This window comes from Sus scrofa, chromosome 15, assembly GCF_054392235.1.
Source record: "Sus scrofa isolate SSC_HxYL_T2T_F1_AM1 chromosome 15, Sscrofa_HxYL_maternal_Yorkshire_Landrace_v2.0, whole genome shotgun sequence".
Classification (NCBI taxonomy): domain Eukaryota; kingdom Metazoa; phylum Chordata; class Mammalia; order Artiodactyla; family Suidae; genus Sus; species Sus scrofa.
Genome location: NC_139397.1, coordinates 80,167,808 through 80,185,980, shown reverse-complemented (window position 1 = coordinate 80,185,980; position 18,173 = coordinate 80,167,808). Strand labels below are relative to the sequence as shown.

At 43.4% G+C, this 18,173-nt stretch overlaps 2 protein-coding genes and 1 long non-coding RNA gene across 29 annotated transcripts in view; all 3 read right to left on the bottom strand.

Annotated features, from left to right (window-relative positions):
* TANC1 (tetratricopeptide repeat, ankyrin repeat and coiled-coil containing 1) overlaps positions 1-16,335 on the bottom strand; it is a 246,037-nt gene extending 229,702 nt beyond the window's left edge. For all 27 annotated transcript variants that reach the window (XM_085001112.1, XM_021074760.2, XM_085001117.1 and 24 more), the window contains exon 1: positions 16,226-16,335. The gene's annotated coding sequence lies outside the window, so the exon portion shown is untranslated. The remainder of the gene's footprint in view (positions 1-16,225) is intronic.
* The window catches only part of LOC146395936 (uncharacterized), a 1,175,949-nt gene that overhangs the window by 619,663 nt on the left and 538,113 nt on the right, over positions 1-18,173 (bottom strand). The window lies entirely within an intron of this gene.
* The window catches only part of DAPL1 (death associated protein like 1), a 933,549-nt gene that overhangs the window by 793,339 nt on the left and 122,037 nt on the right, over positions 1-18,173 (bottom strand). The gene's annotated exons all lie outside the window — the stretch shown is intronic.

The window sequence follows — 18,173 nt, the reverse complement described above, 5'->3', positions numbered from 1 at the left end:
ACAAACAGACTTTAGGGTGCTCTGGGTCCCAGGGCAAAGCAGGGTCTTCATGGGAATCTGGGTCAGTCCTGGCTGCGGTTCTTGGAGGACCTCTTGGGAAAACAGGGGTGAATGTGGCTTGTTGTGCGGGAAGGAAATAAGAGCCAAGCTCTTGAAATTCTTCATCAGCAGGCCTCTCTCTGGAGGTGGCCATTTTGGGAAAATCTGGCCCCACCCATCAGTGCTGAGAAGCCCCAGGACAAACAACAATCCAGGTGGGATTCACAGCCCCGCCCATCAGTAAACAGGCTGCCTAAAGAACCCCCAGACACACAGCTGCCTCTCACCTCACCCAGAGACAAAGCCCCACCCACCAGAGGGATAGGAATCAGTTCCACCTACCAGTGGGCAGGCTTCAGTCCCTCCCATCAGGAAGCCTACAGCAAGCTCCCATACCCACTTCAGCCACAAGGGGGGCAGACACCAGAAGGAAGAGAGGCTACAACTCTCTGTAGCCTTGTCTGTAAAAAGGTCACCACACCAAAAACCTATACAAACGAAAAGACAGAGAACTATAACTCAGATGAGGGAGAAAGGAAAAATCCCAGAAAAGCAGCTAAGTGATCAGGAGATGCTCAGCCTCCAGGAAAAAGACTTTAGGCTGTTGGTGCTGAAGATGAGGCAAGACGTTGGAAGTAACCTGGAGGCAAAGATGGACCATTTACAGGAAACACTGAGCAAAGAGATCCAAGATATAAAACTTAAGCAAGAAGAGATGCAAAATGCAGTAACTGAAATAAAAAATTCATTAGAAGCAGCCAACAGCAGCACACAGGAGGCAGAAGAACGAATAAGCGAGGTGCAGGACAGATTCGTGGAAATCACGGATGCGGAACAGAAAAGAGAAAAAACACGGAAAACAAATGACAAGAGTCTCAGAGGACTCTGGGATAACCTTAAACACATCAACATCCGTATTACAGGGGTGCCAGGAGGAGAAGAGAGAGAGAAGGGGACAGAAAACATATCTGAAGAGATAATAGCTGAAAACTTCCCTCACATGGGAAAGGAACCACTCACTCAAATCCAGGAAGCCCAATGAGTACCATATAAAATAAACCCAAGGAGGAGCACCCCGAGACACATATTAATCAAATGGACCGAAATTAAAGACACAGAAAATCTTGAAAGCAGCTAGGGAAAAGAAACAAATAACATACAAGGGAACCCCGATAAGGTTATCAGCAGGTTTTTCAGCAGAAACTCTGCAGGCCAGAAGGGAGTGGCATGATACACTTAACATGATGAAAGGAAAAAACCTCCAACCAAGATGACTTTAACAGCAAGGCTCTCATTCAGATTTGAAGGCGAAATCACAAGCTTTACAGAGAAGCAAAAGCTAAGAGAATTCAGCAACACTAAGCCAGCTTTACAACAAATGCTAAAGGAACTTCTCTAGGCAGAAAAGAAAAGGCCGCAACCGGAAACAAAAATACCACAAATGACAAGGCTCACCAGTAAAGGTATATATACAGTCAAGGTACGAAATCATCCATGCACAATTACGCCACCAAAATCAGAAATCGTGAGAAGAGGAGGGTACAAATGCAGGACACTGGAGATGCAATTAGAATTAAGAGACCGACAACTTAAAACAATCTTGTATATATATATATAGACTCTGATATGAAAACTTCAGAATAACCTGCAAACCAAAAATCTACAAATGAGACACAAACAAATAAGAAAAATCAACACATTACTATATATGAATGAGTGAGGAACAAGAACCTACTGTATAGCACAGGACAATCTATTCAATATTCTGTAATGACCTATATTATATAAGAAAAGGACATGAAAAGAAATGGATATATGTGTACATATAACTGATTCATTTTGCTGTACACCTGAAACTAACAACCCTCTAAGCAACTATACTTCAATAAAATTAAAAAAAAAAAAAAAAAAAAAAGATAGTCTGGGTCATTCAGAACCAAACATTCTCAAAAGTATGACCCTGTTGCAACTTATCACACCCTAAGATCTTGATACACATGCAGTTGCCAAACCCCACTCCAGACCTACTGAGACACCAGTTACAGGCAGGCTTGGAAATGTACATCTGGAATAAGCACCCCAGCAACATGACAATGTTTGGAACTATAGGCTACAGGAGTACATATACCCATCTCTTCCCACAGAAGGCCTTCTCCAAGCCCACCGAGAGGACAGGAAGCACTTTCTACCGGAAGGTAGGGATGCATCTTAAGAACCACATTTCCCGGAGTTCCCGTCATGGCTTAGTGGTTAACGAATCTGACTAGGAACCATGAGGTTGCGGGTTCGATCCCTGCCCTTGCTCAGTGGGTTAACGATCCGGTTGAGCTGTGGTATAGGTTGCAGACGTGGCTCGGATCCCACGTTGCTGTGGCTCTGGCATAGGCCAGTGGCTACAGCTCCGATTAAACCCCCAGCCTGGGAACCTCCATATGCCGCGGGAGCGGCCCAAAGAAATAGCAAAAAGACAAAAAAAAAAAAAAGAACCACATTTCCTAATGCCTACTGGGCTGGGGGGTTTCGTTGCATATCCCAGAGGAGCCCTGAGCCCGGCCCCTCCCCTCCTGAGAGAGTTCTCTCCATGCCTTATGCCATTCATCATCCACACCTCGCTGCCCAGCCTGGAAGCAGCCTTGACCTCTACCTTCGGTCAGCTGCCAAGTACTCCTTTTCTATTCTGGAAGCAGCCTCCGTTCCAGCGCAAAAAATTCATCTCCCCACCCCCTGCACCTTTCTATGTTCTCATCCCGCTGTTCTAACAGCACGGCAACACAGGAGTGTCAACCTGAGTTCAAATCTTGACTGAGCCCCTTCCTCTTCCTGAAAAATGAGGATAATGACAGCAGCACCCTGAAAAGTTTCTGTGAATGTGACGTGAGCCAGGGCACCCTAAATGCACAATGAAAGGTATTCAGCAGACTTTCTTGTTCTCTTCCTCCAGCTAACTTGGGCCTCAAACATCATCTCTCACCTGACCTACTTTAAAAGCCTCATGACAGAGAGCCCCGCTGCCCATATGTCCCCAGGCCAGTCTCTCCTTCATGCCACTGACTGCCACCAAAGCTTTTCTCCAGCACGTGGCTCTGATTACATCATCTCCCTGCTTTAAAACCTTTGACAGCTATCACTTGCTTTACAGGATCAAGTCTATACTTCTTAGCCTGGCAAGTAAGGCCTTTTGCAATCTGGCTCTCCCTTCCCTGCCACTGCACCCAAATGCCAGGCACCATCTGTTCTAGTAACAACACCCTAAACATGACTGGTATTTTCATGCCTCCCCAGCCTCTGCTTATCGTCCTCTCTTTAGAGAAAGCCCCTCACCCTCTTCCCCACCTGGCAAAGTGCATGGCATCCTTCACCTCCTCCCTGACGCCCTCCTGGGCCACCGACTCCTCCTCCCCTGCCTCATCCCCCTCCCCGCCGTCCTCGTCTCCCCTGCTGCACAGGGTCTCGCTGGCATCTGTACTCCTCAGACTGAGACACAGAGCTGGGCCTCAAACTCAGAAGGGCACAATGACAAAAAATATTTGCTGGGAAAATTAATGCAAGACTTCCGCCACCCTTTGACAAGTGAAAACAGTTTCTAATTTGTCAAACGGTTAACACCTTCATGGTCACTTTTTATTTCTAAAACTCCTAAGAATATTATGTTCATTGAACTAACTAAGACTGCTTTTAATGAAAAAGCAAAAAAAAAAAAAAAAAAAAAAGTGAAAGGTGAAATATCTATAAATCCCATCTGCTTAGAACTCCATCACTATCTCTCTAGAAATGGTGTCTTCTAACTTTTTCCAAGATGGGAAGGGGGAAAGCACACTCTTAGATTCTTCCTGGCTGGACTTTTGGTATATGGGCCTGGACAGTTTAAGGAGTCCTTCCTGCTACAACGAAACATTTCAGAAAGAAAAAGATAAACAAAACTGTTAACTTCATGGTAGGAAAAAAGTGCAAAAAAAATCTTTAGCAGAGCTGGACTTGAGTGCCCTGAGGGAATCAAGGCCATTCTCAGAGAGCAGGTACTGCCCAAGCAGAGAGCAGTGTGAGCCCTGGTCTTCTTCCTGAGAACTTTTCTTGCACAAGCCATTAACACACCAAACGCCCCAGATTTCGAAACAGCTGATAGAAGAAAACTCATCTGGCTTTCCCCATTAATGCCTATTTAAGCAGACTCCAGTTTCTTGGCTTTTGCTGTTCAAAGGTAGGGTACATGAATTCTCCCTTTCCACGCGTGCTTCACACAGTACAAGCCAATAGGGACAGTCCTCGCTCCGAGAGGATCCAGGGCCCTTCAGGAAAGCACCAATGCCTCTCCTATGCAAGGAAGCTGCCTCCCTGGCTGGCCAGGGCCCCATGCATAAATAAATGCACTCGGATGACTTGAATGTGGCACCAAAGGCTTACTCCATCTAAATAAAATGAAGTTTATTATTCTAAACCACACTTGAGCAAAACTCTACTGAAGTCTGCAGAGCATCTCATGTTCTCCCAGGCTTAGTAAATAAATGGACTTTTTAAATACTGATTTTCATTAAAACCAGACGGTTTGTGAGCAATATGCTCATGCCAATAATAAAATGCCCTCTTTATTCTCTGGTTCCTTCTCCTCTATATAATACTACCTAAAAATGTCCCCCTTGTTTGTTCAAAACATTTCATATAAACGTCTAATTGTTTTAATATAAGCAACTGACAAACTGGGTATACAGGTTATCTTGAAATCAAGCTCTTATCTGGACTTCTGTAATAAGTATCCTGAAATTAGCCATGTTTAAAACACTCAGAACAAACAGAAATGTCTATTCAATTACTGATCCAGAATTAAGAGAAGGGAGAAAAGGCCCTGAGTTGTTAGTATTTTATATAGGTTCTCACCTCTAGTCTTGGCAAGAACCCCATGGAACAGGAATCACTACCCTCATTTTTCTTTTTTTGCCTTTTTTTTTTTTTTTTTTTTTTTGCTATTTTAAGGCTGAAACCACGGCATATGGAGATTCCCAGGCTAGGGGTCAAATCAGAGCTACAGCTGCCAGCCACAGATCCTACACCACAGCTCACAGCAATGACGGATCCTTAACCCACTGAGCAAGGCCAGGGATTGAACCCTCATCCTCATGGATACTAGTTGGGTTCTTAACCCACAGAGCCACATATCTGTATTTTAAAAGAGGAGGAGTAAAAAGGAATGTGTGTGTGTGTGTGTGTATTTTTAGTGTACTATTATAGTTACAAAGTACATGCTCTGTCCTAGGCCCCTTATTATTCACAACAGGAAAATTATAATGTATTAAACAGTATTCCTGCCCATTAAAGAGTTAAACATCAGACTGTGCTGAGAACTGCCTATGATAGCTTTCATCCATCAAACAAAGCTACTTTTTATATACCATGCTATTCTTCATTAAGACACACAAAACTCCTTTAAATTTAATTTTTCCCAGACTTACAACAAGCATTGGAAAGATACCAAGGGAAAAAACTTAAATATCAAATTAAGTTAGTAAAGTCGGTTATGATATGAACTTTTATTTACATGTCTGAGTTTCCAAGACAATGTACATATAAAATCATCACCCTAAGGGTATTTACATTTATGCCTGTACTTCGAATCAGCATAAGCATTTGTCAGAAAGAAAGTCTATTAAAATTTATCTAATAGAGATAAAATTAACACATATTCCTAAATTAATGTGTTTAGAAATAAATCTTTATAGAACAGTGTTTTGCCATTACAACTCAGATGCCTTGTCATTCCAAAGAAAAGTCTACCACTAGAAATGTTTAATACTCAAGTCCTTTTTTACCCAACAGTCATGTGGTTTACAGTCTTAAGATACACTGAAAACATATATCCATTTAACCAGGCCAACTATTCAGAATACCACTATGTTTCCAACCGCAACTGGAATAAATAAAACTTGCACACCAGTCCCTTAATATACTAATAAAATTAATTTCCAAATGAACTCTAAGCCATTATATTTTTAAAAAGGACTTATGAATTACTAAATTATTGTTAGTATTATTGTCTTTTTGCCTTTTCCAGGGCTGCACGTAGCATATGAAGGGTCCCAGGTTGGGGGTCAAATTGGAGCTACAGCCACTGGCCTTCGCCCGAGCCACAGCAACACCAGATACTAGCCACATCTGCGACCTACACCACGGCTCACGGCAACACCGGATCCTTAACCCACTGAGCAAGGCCAGGGATCGAACCCGCAACCCCATGGTTCCTAGTCAGATTCATTAACCACTGAGCCACGACAGGAACTCCTGAATTGCTAAATTAAACTGCCTGTCCCCAAATCATATGGAGAAAAAAAGCATAGTCTAGGGCCTCTTCTTCAAAAACTACATAACCTGAATCTAAATACACCTTTAGATCTAAACTCTAGTTTACAGGAAAAACAGGACAAATGAACAAGGTAAACAATATCACAAGGAAACAAATTCAGATACATTCTCTTTTAAAAGTCAAAAGGGGAGTTCCCATCGTGGCACAGCGGAAACAAACCCGACTAGAAACCATGAGGTTGCTGGTTCGATCCCTGGCCTTGCTCAGTGGGTTAAGGATCCGACATTGCCGTGAGCTGTGGTGTAGGTTGCAGACATGACTTGGATCTGGCATTGCTGTGGCTGTGGCGTAGGCCAGCGGCTACAGTTCTGATTGGACTTCTAGCCTGGGAACCTCCACATGCCATGGGTGTGCCCTGAAAAGACAAAACACTCCAGGGGGAAAAAAAAAAAATGTACCAAAGTTTGTCAGGTAAAGTTATATGATGTCTGGGATTTGCTTTAAAATAGTACAGCAAATTCAACGATCCAGTATTTTCTTCTGGCTAAAAGATGCTTTGCACAAAAGTTTCTAGAATGCAATGCATTTGGGAAATACTAAACCCTGTTTCCCTCCAAGAAGAATCAGAATGAACATTAGAAATAAGGATGTTCAAAAGTCCTGCAGTTAAAAATACCTGTTTTACTTTGGTTAACCCAGATTTTCCTGCTTATGTGAACATAAAACTTTGTTTCCCTGAATAACGTCTATTAATTTCCTGAGAATCTGTTGCCATGGAACCCACTTTGGGAACTACTCCTTTATCTAGATAAATGACTCCAAAGATTCTCTTAAGTCACATGCATGCTTTAAGATCCCTGAATAATAAAAATTTCACAGTTGCATCCATTTACAATTTAGGAGCTGCTCTCTTTTTCTGTCTTTTGCATCTGTAAATAATCATATTTAATCTTTAAGTCAACATGTTTTAATTTATATCACACTCTGTAATATGAAAGAATTGTATTGCAAAATTTTCCTTAAATGGACTTAAATTTTACTCATTCACATCCACGTCCTTGGAAATTTACAATGGAATAGATTTCAAAGTCTGAAGTTTCAAAACACACCTAGCTTTCACTTTCAAAACTGTCTTGAGATATGTCAACGGGTTTCTCTCCCGTGACTCCTCAAAATAAGTTACTGGCTTCACAATAACTAAGCACAAAACATAACCTGAAATCAAAACTCTTCAGCAATCTTTCAGGTAATACTTAAGGGTTCCCAGTAACTCACCTCAAAGACCCCCAGATTTCCATCTTTATGCACCAGAAGTGATCTGATTCTTATAAACAGATCCTGTGGGTACATGAACAACTAAATCCCAAGACAGATTCCCCTTATCACAAATTCTACTTACTCCATGGCTAAAAGTTTTATAGCAAGCTTTGAACTAATATCTGTTGTACATGTGAGGAAAAACTGCATCCTGTTCCAGTTAAGAGCCCCAACACTTTTTAAAAAGCCCTTTAGAAATTCACTTAAAAGGAAACAAAATGAAAAAGAATGTATATATGTATGTGTGACAGGGTCACCTTGCTGTACAGTAGAATATTAACAGAACACTGTAAACCAGTAATAATAGAAAAAATAAAAATCATTAAAAAACAAAACAAAATGGGTAACAAAAGAAATCTAAGCCAGAAATCACTTCCTTTTTCTTTCTTGCTTTTTAGGGCCGCACCTGGAGCATATGGAGGTTCCCAGGCTAGGGGTCTAATTGGAGCTACATCTGCCGGCCTACACCACAGCCACAGCAAAGCTGGATCCTTAACACACTGAGTGAAGCCAGGGATTGAACCCACATCCTCATGGATCCTGGTCAGGTTTGTTAACCACTGAGCCATGAAAGGGAATTCCTAGAAGTCACTTCTACACGGAAAGAATCAAGTTTGACATCTCCCTTGCATCTCGGAGGCAATTTATAACGTTCAAAACCCTGGAGAGATGCCTGTTTTCCATCATGATAGCATATATCTCATATGGCTCGACTTGAAAGCTGACAATTTGTCAACCTTCAATTATCGTTCCCATGGAGAGAATAGTGCATAAAGAATTTGATTCAGCTGGGCAGTGCAGAGTCTATCACCTCCCGTCTCTCAGTGGGGATGTTCCAGCCAGACCCTACCAGGGAACAATCTCCCATGAGTTTGCTTAGGGGTACCTGCAAGCAGCTAGCTGTCCAGAGACATGTAGCTCTCCACAAATGTCACCCTCCAGGCCTTTCCTGCTACTCCACGAGGAGAGCAGACTCTCCTCTGACCTCACGGTACCTGCCCAGGATTGTCCAGTAACATCTTTGTGCCATTACCCCATGGAACTTTCCATTTTCACCCATGCTGGTGTTCCCATGTGAAAGAAGGACCACATGTAACTGCAGACAGCATGAGTGAGGACAGACACAACAGCTTTGGAATACAAGTGACCCTGGCTTGGATCCTGGATCCTCCTGTCTTGCCCTCAGATCCCTCACATGTATACAGTGCTCTCTACCTCCTTAAGCTGTCTGGCTGGAGGACAGACCCTCCCCAAGGTAACAGGCCCAGAGCAAATTTATACGTTCTCTGCCTGCCTCCCTTTCTCCCAGAAGGAGAAACAAGCGAATTTAAAAAATGACTACAGCAAGCCAGGACCCCAACCATCAAGAAGCCTACAACCCATAGGTAAAATAAGCAGACAAACAACTTACTAATAAAAAGCAAAAAGAGAAAAACATAATCAAGGTACAAGCAGTGTGCTAAGGGGATTAGATAGAAGGACTATTTAGATGCAGAAGGGGGAAATCAGAAAAATGTAAATGAGAAAGAATATCTACTTGAGCTGCACCTTGAAGGACAATGCAGACTTCAGTGGTGGGCGGAGGGTAGACCAGCCTCCTCAGGCAAAACTGAAAAGTATGACCTTTATGGAATGGGCAGGAGCTTAGTGGCAGAGACAAAGGGAGCACAATGGAGAAGAAACTTGCAAACCAGATCGCAGAGAATTTTGAAACTCATGAATAAAAGCAGAACAGCCAGGGCTCTTATCTGCCCTGCACTAGCTATGGTGCTTTCAGCTGCAAGTAACATATATGACAATAATCGATTTAAACTGTGGTCTCAAAACTTTTTCATCACGCAGCCCTAATAGTAAAAAAACTAAACATGTACCCTCAATAATTTATACATAATTAAAACACTAGTGTTATGAATTACATGCTATTATAGTAAATACATTATAAAACATCCATTAAAAATATGCAAAGAATGATTCAAGCAGTATTCTTGTTTATTTTTATTTATTTATACACATCCATACACAATTTTGGTGCCAACTTATTAAATTTGACTTAAAAGTCATTTCCTAATCTCAAATCATTGTCTTATTCCTGTAGATTTACATCATTACCATTAATCTTCTTTGCAATAATTTTTTTAAGCCTTTTGCCTATTTTGTGGGAGTTGGTTTACTTAAAATTAAATGCTACAACCCATAAATCTATTTACATATTAGAGTTCACCAAAGGCAAGAATAAGAATGAGGGTACCACTGTCAATTTCACCCAGTTATAAAATGCCTACTCTTCCCTCAGGAGACCCCATATAACCTAAGTGACAGAAGACCCCATATAATCTAAGTGACAGAAGACTTTCAGATATAGCAACCAGGTTCAACTCGCCTATTTTTTTTTTTTTTCTAGGTAAACTTTTAAAATTTTCTTTCTTCCCATATTGGATGGTCTGGCACATTCCACTTTGGAGATCACTGCCTCAAACGATAATAAAAATATTCCCACATAGGAAGTTCTGAGTCACAGTGGTTTTAGCATTAATTCAGTAGCTAAAAAAAGTCACTGTGGTCTTAAGCCCCTTCCATCTTTGTACTCTGTGATTTTCAGTGTCAACCTATTTTATTCTGCTGACAATCTTAGGTTCCCAATATGGTGAGACCCAAAGTTGTCACACACTTACTCATTAACCACTCACTAGCAACAGGTGCAGTATTACTAGAGTTGACTTGGCTTAAGATTCACTCCCTGGGGTTAGGGACACACCCAACCTACCCTGAAGCACATGACCAACGGAAAACTAATCAAAAGCAGGGTTGTGTTATCAAGTAATGTGATAAAATTATTACATCAGTGGCTCCTGAAATGAATCATGTAACCACTAGAGCTTGAGTGAGCCTAGACCCAGGCAAAAAAAAAAAAAAAACCACCCAGCTGAACCCAGCTCCAATTTCTGAAAACTAAGCAAATAACGAGTTGCTGGTTTAAGCCACAAGAAGGAAGGGAGGACCAGGATGGGGAATGTTGTGGTGCAAGCAAGAAACTATCCCTGCCAGAGCACTCCATGTATGTAGGACAATGGGTAAAGAAAGAACCATACTGTTTCATTTCCACAGAATTTTTTTAAATTCAATCATCTAGTACAGAGTCAGCAAGCACTCAGTAACATTAATAATTGATGTTACTAATCCCAAGTAATTTAGAATAAAGCATGGCAGAGAGAGAGAAGAAATAATGGGTTACATGGGAATAATGACCAACTCCTGTGTTTTTTGCAGTAATTCAATACCCTGTTACACAAGTGCCTGTGCACGCAGCAATTCAAACCTCCATAGAATGTGGAAAAGTCTACTACACTCAAGACTACAGGGTATATATCACAGGAGCATTAAAAATGTTCATATTCTCTGGCATATCAGTATGTTGTTATGACCAGCAATACCGCTTTTGGAAACATATCTCGCATTAGACAGCGAGCTCTGTTTACCCAGCTCCCTCCCTCTCCCATTAACAATAACCCCCTTCTTTGTGGGATATTTTGTCTCCCCACAGTCCCATCTTGTGGGTCTAATGGCGACTGCCAACAGTTACTCTCCTTTGGCTGGCATCAGGCCAATCCAGATTCTCTCCAGCGTTTTCCCCAAACTGGAACTAAGAACAAAGAGTCAGTTTCTTGATGATGTGAGATTTTGAAGCTACCAGTAGCCAGGTACCCCCATATGCTGGGCCCTGTGATTTAAGGATGAGTAAATCACATCAGAGCCTGATAGCTTAAGAGATATTTCTTTCCAAAGAGACATTTCTTTCCAAAACACCTAAATGTCAAAATGGGCTGGTTAAATAAATTATAGTAATGTATGTAATGGGTTTACTAAATAGCCATTGAAATGATGCCAAAGAAGAATGTACCATTATGCCAGGGGGAAAGCACATCAGATATGTATATACTGTACTTTAAATTATGCAAATACATTATATATGCACCTGTATGTCAAATCTTTTTCATATTTCTTAAAAAGAATATGTTATATAAAATCCTATTTTTGCATGAGTTTCTATGCATGGAAAGGTCACAGCCAAGTACTTCTTAGAGACTTCCCCAACTCTGACCCCAACTCACAGAGGTAATAAGCCTCTGTTCTGGGTGAGGCAGGGAGGGTGGTGAATGGTAAGTCAGCGTGGCTCTGGATGGCTGAACATCCATCCAGTAGCAGCTGGAACATTTTTACTTATAAATTCCCTGGTAGTGGCAAAATCTGTGCTAAAATTCAGGGACTCTGCCATCCCTCTGCAATACTTCTCTTGTCTTTGACATGCCTACCTATGGGACTCTTCTTTCCAGAATATTCTCCTTGATCACACACACTGCAAGAGCCCCTAAAGATCTACCCCAGAAGGGCAGCCCTCATCAGCAACACAGCCAAAGCAAACCAGAACCCCTTCTACTCTACCTAAGATAATGTTCCCCGATAGCCTTCTTTAGCAAAAGTCCTCCCCTATCATTCAAAATCCATGCTCCTGATAAAAAAACAAAACAAAACAAAAAAACAAAAACAGAAGCCATTCTTCTGCTTGTCCCCTTCTAGTACACTGATAACACAGTCTCCCAACTTCAGCAACAAACCCTGCTTCATAACCCACTCTCCCCACACACATCTGGAAATGGCAGCCTCTTTACTACTTAGCCATTGATGCATCCTTTTCCTGACTGAGGTTTAAACCCCCTTGCTTAGTATGTTGAAAAGACAGCCTTCTGAGAATAAGTTTAAAAAGCTGAAGATGGACAGGGTGCTCAGACATAAAAGAGCCTATAGCTTAGCACATAATTTTATTTTAGAGCCTTTTAAAGAAAATCCATACCAGCTTCCAGATGAGTGTCAAATTACACTTGGCTCTCTTAAATAGGCAAGCAGGACACAATACAAACAGAGTCACAGTGAAAATGGGTCACCTGCAGCCTCCTATTTCTTTACCATTAAACCAGTAGCATAAGGGAAGAATTTATTTAGCTCAGAAAGTGCTACAAAATCAGACTCATCCAGACATCAGTAGAAAGAGCCCAAGAACGATGACATTAAAAATGGGACATTTATCCAGGCTTTGTAATTCAGCTGAGAGATACCAAGATGAAAGGCAAATGATATCTTTATTACTTATTTTAAGAAAGATGTACAGATTTGAGAAGTGATTTCCTTAAGAATGCTGTCTGGGTCACTAGTCAAGATTATAAATCACTCTAGACCCTGAAGCCTACTTAATAAAAAAGAAGTTGAAAACAAACAAATGATTAGTTTGAGGTATGTGAATTTCTGAAACTCTCTTGGGGAGAAAGTTTTATTACCATTATTACTGAACTGTTTTTAATCTCTGACATCAAAGCATAGATGTTAACCCTGGGGTTCTGAAACCAGAATAACCCATAAATGAAATATTATGAGAAAATGTCACATATTAACATAAGTCTGTTTGTCAAGTTTTTGCCAACTGACTTTTGACTCCATGAATAGAGATAGGCGAGCAGAAATAGGGAGACTCCAAAGACCTAGAGTTCAACTCCACCATTTACAGATGATATCAAGCAAACTGATCTACCTTGCCCACACTCAGTTTACTTAACTGGGGGTTTAAGGATAAAATATGTAAGTAAAGCCCTTTATAAACCCCAAAGTACTGTTCAAATAGTACAGCACTAGCTCCAGAATGCCTACATTTCTCAAACTACTGGATAGTCACCAAACTATAGGGTTAAAAGGTAATCCCATTTTAGGGGTAATAAGGATGAGAAAACTAAGACCCAGAAAGGATTAAAAGTCTAGAGTACAGAAAACACTTGTAAACTGGTGGGAGGTAAAGGGAAAATTCTAGTTTTTCTACCACTGACATATGCACTTAAAAGATGGTTCAAAACAAAGCTATCCTAGGGACTAAAGCAAAACACTCCCCAGCAATACATAGATCTCTTCTGCTTTATTTTGCTTTTGTAAACTTTACTCCTATAATTTACAAGTTAAACTAAACTTTTCAACAGAAAGATAAAAAATAAAGCCATCTCTGACTATGAGACTCAAAATCTACTTGTAACCCAACTCAGACAAAAACCTTTACAATCGGGTTAAAAATGTCTACTGGAAACATCAACATAACATTAACCTCCAGCTATGATGGCAGGCATCATTATAATATGGATTACAGCTCTACCAGCCCAGGGATACTGATTTTAATGTTGCCCAAAAGATAAAGAATTAATCAGCAACTCAGAGGGAGATGTTGCCTAAAAATGAACAATTTAACAGAGAAAATTCCATTGTCTTTACATTTGCATCCTTGGTCACCCACTATCAAAAACCCACTATGGCACCAGATAAATTGTGTGTGGTTAAAGAGACAAAATGTTCTTTTTTTCTACAGGCTGTTATGGGAAACAGAAAAAGGCTGACTATGAATGGGTTATGTTTTAGTTCCACGGTGGACATGAATTATGATAATTTAGACATTCTGGTGGTTAAACCAAAGAGGCAGGAAAAACACGGCTTACAAGTCCCAGCAAAAGTTAAATTTGTGGCATCACAGCTGAAAGACAGGGTCATGGAAAGCGACCTGAAATTTATTTCTGGACTTTCCTGCCTCCACTAAAATCGATGACACTATTTCCCATCTCTTATTGTCAAATCACAACAGTCCGGAAGCCTGGACTGAATTCACTTGGCAGGTAACAGGAGCAACCCTAGGAGGAAGTCCTGAAGGATGTCAGATACCATATTTCCTTTACTCCCACATACTTTTCATCTTAATACCGCCAGGATATATTTACCATGAGCTCTGACACCCAATAAGCATTCTGGTGGACACAAACTGGCATACTCTACTGAAGGTCCCTTGCGAGATCTTTAAGAAGCTTAGATGGGTAAAACATTCAGACTACCACTATAATGAACATCTCTGGATGGCTCGTAAATTCTTTCATTCCCAGCAATCAAGAAGCAGCTGTTAAAATCCTGGAATCCTCAGAGTAGCAGATCTTAAATACCTCCAAGCTGGCCAGGAAGTTTCCCAACTGCTTTCTTCTCCTTCCCCTCCCCCACCCTAGGAGTGCCAGCCTGGCAGGACTAAAGATGACCCAGGAAGGAAAAAGAGAGAGAGTAGCGGACCTGGTGAAAGCAGAGATACAGACTGCCTTCATGGCTGCTACACAGAAATACCAACTCTCTGTACCCACCAACCCGGTTTCACCTTTCCTCTCCCATCTCTACAAACAGATTAACTTCTGCAGCCTGAGGGTCTGGCATTTCAAGTTAACGACCTCAGCAGTCCTAAACCCAATTCCTCAAAGATCCTAAACCAGGCACTTCCTTTCCTTGCCAGAGTGGGAGGCCCATCCCACGGGAAGATTCAGCTTCCTTTATCTTGCAACCTTCCCAGACTTCGATTCTTCTAGGGTCAAGTTCAAGATGAAGGTGCCCTCCTAACCTCCCCGAGTTTATTCCAGCAAGGAAGGGCGCTACCGAGACGAGTACCATCCCTCGAGGCACCGGGATCTGGGGCTGCCAAGGGTGGGCTGGAGGGAGTTGGTACGGGAAAGACTGTCACGGAGCCGGGTGACCTCCGAACCCCCGGGCGCAGCGCCGTATTTCTACCTGGCCACCGCCGCATTTCCTCCCGGAGCCTCACACAATAAGTGAAGTAAGTTTTGAGAACGCCGGTCTAGCGACGTCTCTGTCGGCAAACACCGCACACAATGCCTTAGGGCTTCCTTCCTCGCCAGCCGTTCCGGAAAGCTCCAGCGCCAAAGCCGGGAGCCCCTCACACCCACAACGTGGCGCGCCCGCACCCCAAAGTCCTGCAGGAAGAACTTGCCCCCGATATATGTTTCCCAAAAGAAGTAAGCACGCTTCACTCTCCAAGAACGGGAGGGTACATAACCTTAATACAATTCCAACTCTCCTTCAATCTCTAATCCTAATTCACCTACCCCTTCCCCCAAAAAACGTGGATATACTCATCGCAATGTTCTTGGAAGCGAAGCAATACTTTCAACTCTGCTGGGGTTTAAGTTCACGCGTCAACTTCGCGACCCGCGCTCACCTACACTCCCGGGGCGCCCTGGACCCCACGGTGGCAGGCGCACCTCTCCCCCGCCTCTCCTGCCCCAGGTACCAGGCGCAGCCAGGCCCTTGCCAAGCCCAGAGGCTACAGAGGAGGCGGGAAGGGGGGCGCGGAGACGCGCCGGGCGGGGGTGATCCCGAAACTCGAGCGTGCCGCCGCGCGTTCCCAGTGCCCCCGAACCCCAGCTCCACCCGGGGCCCGCTCGGTCCGTCGCAGTGGGGAAGCTAAAAGAAGGCACCGATTCTCCAGAGACGCCAGGACCAAGGCCCGGAGCGCCCAACATGTCCGTGCCTATCCCCGGAAAGCTCCCGGGTGTGCCCAGCGAAGGGGGGCAGGGAGGCTCCAGAAACTTTCCCACATGCCTTTCCACTCTCCCCATCACCCTCTCCTCTTCCCGGGACCCCCAGCTCCCCTCTGCACTGCAGCAGCTGGTCCTGCCCCGGACGCGCGGAGCCCGGCGGCGGCGCCAGAGCGGCGGGAGTTACCTGCAGGGAAAGTTTCCAGCTCCTCCGCGCTGCTCCCCACCCCCAGGGCCGGGCCTCGGGGCGCGGCCAGCTCTGCGCTCCGCGGCTACCTCTCCTCCGACTCCCAAGGCGGCCGCTGCTCCCGCAGCTGCCACAGCTAAGGCTGCGCTCCCGCCCGTCCCCCCTCCTCGCACAGCCCACAGCCGGGCCTCATTGGCAGCGCGAATCCCCGCCCTTGCGCGTGTTCCCGAAGGCACCTTCCTCTCGCGCGCCCGCCCGGGCCGCGCCTCCCGCGCCCCTCCCAGCCCTGGGCTGCGGCAGCTCCTGGGACCCGCTGGGGTGCGGTGCGCGAACTTTCTATAGGGTCCCCCCACCCCCGACCTTCCCCCAGTGGGGCTAGGCCCCCGATGCTTCGCTTAGGCCCCTCCAGGATTGGATCAAGATGGGTGATAATCTTTTTTTCAACCTCTACAAATCAGTGAAGTGGCCCGGCCTCCCCCCTCCTTGCTGCTTTTTGAAAGCAGCGGAGGAGGACATATGGGAGCAATTAACCAAGCTGAAATTTTGGTGGATGCTTTAGGGTGACTTGTGTGGCTTTCTTGAATTTTCTCTGCCTCACTTAACTACACACCACACACACGTGCGCGCGCGCGCTCAAACATTCACTTTCTGGAGCAAGATTGAGTTCAGGCAGATGGAAGGTGTAAGGGGCATCTCGCCTGCTGTGTCTTTTTCTTTCCCAAATGCGAATTAGGGACTTTCAGGAGCCCGTGATTGCCTCCTGCGCCCCTGGGACCAGGTCCCAGAGCCTCCAATCGCTCTGGGGTGGCCCTGTGTTGTTCTGTGCTGTATTTACGCAGGGCCAACATCGTGCTTGTATCGGCGGGAGGAGGGAGGTATGGAGGTAGGAGAAACACAAAGATGCTATTATTGTTTCGGTTGGCAGCAGTAAATTAAATTACCAAGTTTCTAAAATGTATTGTTATACCCTAGCAGAGGAAAACCAGGATAGGGCCCAAAGATTCTGGAGTCCCCCCAAGATCCCAGGCAAGCAATTCAGGCTGGGGGGCTCGGCCCAGTCCACACCCGAAGCCCTTTAAATCAGCCTTGGTCACGGAGGGATCAGCTAAGACTGTTGCTGCCTTGCATGGCCTGTGGGAATCGTGCACCGGTCACCCAGATAATGTGTCTGGAGCAGGGAATACAGAAGTTGCTATAAATGGATTTATTGGCAACCCCTAACCTTATGTGGCAAACCCGCCTTTAAAGACAACTGTGTTTTAAACAAGTTCCCCCATAAAAACTTCAACCTCACGCAGAGCTTCCCAATATAAAGATTCCTAGTAAGAGGAGAGTCCATATGTAAAGTTCCTGTGAAAAGGGACAGGAAGTAAAATGACATACAATCTCTTTACATAAATAAAAGATGACTGAAATTTGCTGGCTTTTTCACCCACAGTTTTAAAGGCTTGATTATTACTGTCCTGATATTTGAACAGTAAACATATCAGCAGCCTTGAAGTCGTCCTGAAACAAAGCAGGATATGAATATTTAAAACATAAACTTACTAAACCAGAAAAGCTATTGACTTATTTCTTCACTCTGAAATATCTCATTACTGAAAAATATGGTAATGCATTTTATTTAATTTCTCTTGAAATGAAATACAAACAAGTTACCAATCTTTCAACAATAGATTAAAAAGCAGGACAGCAGCCTTAGTAATAAAAGAATGACACAAATGAAAGAAAAAAAAACCTGTTACTCTATCTAATCTGAATTATTAAGATATAAAAGAAACAATCCTAGGAAAATAGATGTACAGTTCTCTGCCTCCAACATCTTTATAATGGATGAAATGTATAATGGATGAATTTTACAATTTATATCACTATTCTTCAGTCTTTGGTTTTTCTAACCTATATTCTCCAATTTTTGATGAAATTGCTCAGTTAAATTGGGCTTTGA